Genomic DNA, 1,997 nt, shown 5'->3' on the forward strand with positions numbered 1-1,997 from the left:
GAAAACGTGTACTCTGCCTTCCTTCCAGAGCCACTTGTTGGGAATACAACCGTGCCTTTGATGTTTTAAGTGCCCATAATGTGCGTGACAGTTAAATAAATGGGCCATTCAGGTGAGACTCTAGTCTACTGCCAGGTGGACCCACAAGATATCAGCTTCATCTGTGTGCAGCGTTAACCTTCCCAAGGTAATTTTTTTTTTTTTTTTTTGGCTTTAACAAAGAGAAATTTATTCTCTCACAGTTTAGGAGGCTAGAAGTACAAATTCATGATGCCAGCCCTAGTGGAGGGCTTTCTCTCTCTGTTGGTTCTGGGGGAGAGTCCTCATCATCAATCTTACCCTGGTCTAGGAGCTTCTCAGCACAGGAACCCTGGATCTAAAGGATGTGATCTGCTCCTGGCACTGCTTTCTTGGTGGTATGAGGTCCCCCTGTCTCTCTGCTCCCTTCTTTCTTTTATATCTCAAAAGAGATTGACTCAAGATACAACCTAATCTTGTAGATTGAGTCCTGCCTTAGTAATATAACTGCCTCTAATCCTGCCTCATAAACATCATAGAGTCAGGATTTACAACACATAGGAAAATCACATCAGATGACAAAATGCTGGATAACCCCACAATGCTAGGAATCATGGACTATCCAAGCTGATGCACATTTTGGGGGGACACAATTCAATCCATAGCATTTCACCCTTTGGCCCCCTCAAAGTTCATGTCCTTGCCACACGCAAAGCACATTCACCCCATCATATCATAGCAGAAGTCTTATTAAGTCCAAAATCCAAAAATTCCTCTTCATCTGTGAAATCTAGGAAAGAAGTTATCTACTTCCAAAGATACCATGGTAGAACAGGCATAAGCTAGATATTTCCATTATAAATGGGAGAAATTGGAGGGAAAGAAGGGATAACAGGCACCAAGCAAGTCAGCATAACACATTATGTTAACTCTAAGGTCTTGAAAATAATCCTCTGTTCTCTGAGACCATTTAGACAATGGCCCTGCCCTCAAGACTCTAGATATTGGCCATACTGTCTGGATTCTGAGTAGAGACCCCTCATTCCTGGGCCTCAGCTCTGCTTTCCATGCCCACTGGGACGGCAACTCTGCTCCCCTGAAGTTGGACAGCCACATTCTCCTACTCTGTCTGAGTGGTGACTCCACCCCCTCAGCCCCGACAGGCCCCGTTCTTCTGCCCCTTGGGAATGGCAACCCCACCCCCTCAGCTTTGGACAACGGATCCAGTCCCACCCCATTTGCACTTGTGAAAGGCAACCCCATATTCCAGAACCGAGTTAGTGAAGATCGGACTTTTTGAAACTTAGGAGACTGTGGTCTCACCCTTTGAAGCCCAAAGGCCATGCATGCCTACACCCTTTGAGACCCTAGAGGTTGTGGCCCTACCCTTTGAGACTGAGGCAGCTCTGTTTCCTGTGTTCCTTGTCTCTTCAGCTTCTGTTTCCTGGTTCTTTAGCTTCTTGGCCCGTTGGGCCTCACCGCTGGTGTCTGCCCTGCTGGGGCAAATGTTCCAACGCTCTTTATCTCCACCTATAAGTGCCTGGAAGCACCCAATTCCACCAGTAAACTTCTGCAGGAAGGCACTCCGCTCTCTTGCTCTGTGGGTCGGCAAGCCTAGCTCTACAAATTAGTGCTCAGAGGCACCACTCTGCCAGGAAGCCTGCCAAAGGCACTCAGCTCTCTAGTTCTGAGGGTCAGCTCTAGTGCTGTCTTGCACTGGTCTCCTGGTTGTGCTGCTACTGCTTGCCATCCACCATCTCCAGTGTAATAGCTCTCTTCATTTCCTTCTGAGTCTTCACCAGAATTTTATTTTTTTATTTTTTTGTATTGTACTTCAGGTGAAGGCTTACAGAACAAATAGTTTCTCATGAAACAGTAGTACACATATGTTTTATGATATTGGTTAACAACCCCACAACATGTCAACCCTCTCCCTTCTCGATCTTTTGTATTGTACTTTAGATGAAGGTTTACAGAAC

General features: G+C 46.0%; 1 protein-coding gene across 1 annotated transcript in view; it reads left to right on the forward strand.

Annotated features, from left to right (window-relative positions):
- The window catches only part of BTC (betacellulin), a 73,841-nt gene that overhangs the window by 60,743 nt on the left and 11,101 nt on the right, over positions 1 to 1,997 (forward strand). The gene's annotated exons all lie outside the window — the stretch shown is intronic.

Source organism: Trichechus manatus, unplaced genomic scaffold (genome assembly GCF_000243295.1).
Source record: "Trichechus manatus latirostris isolate Lorelei unplaced genomic scaffold, TriManLat1.0 scaffold00105, whole genome shotgun sequence".
Classification (NCBI taxonomy): Eukaryota; Metazoa; Chordata; class Mammalia; order Sirenia; family Trichechidae; genus Trichechus; species Trichechus manatus.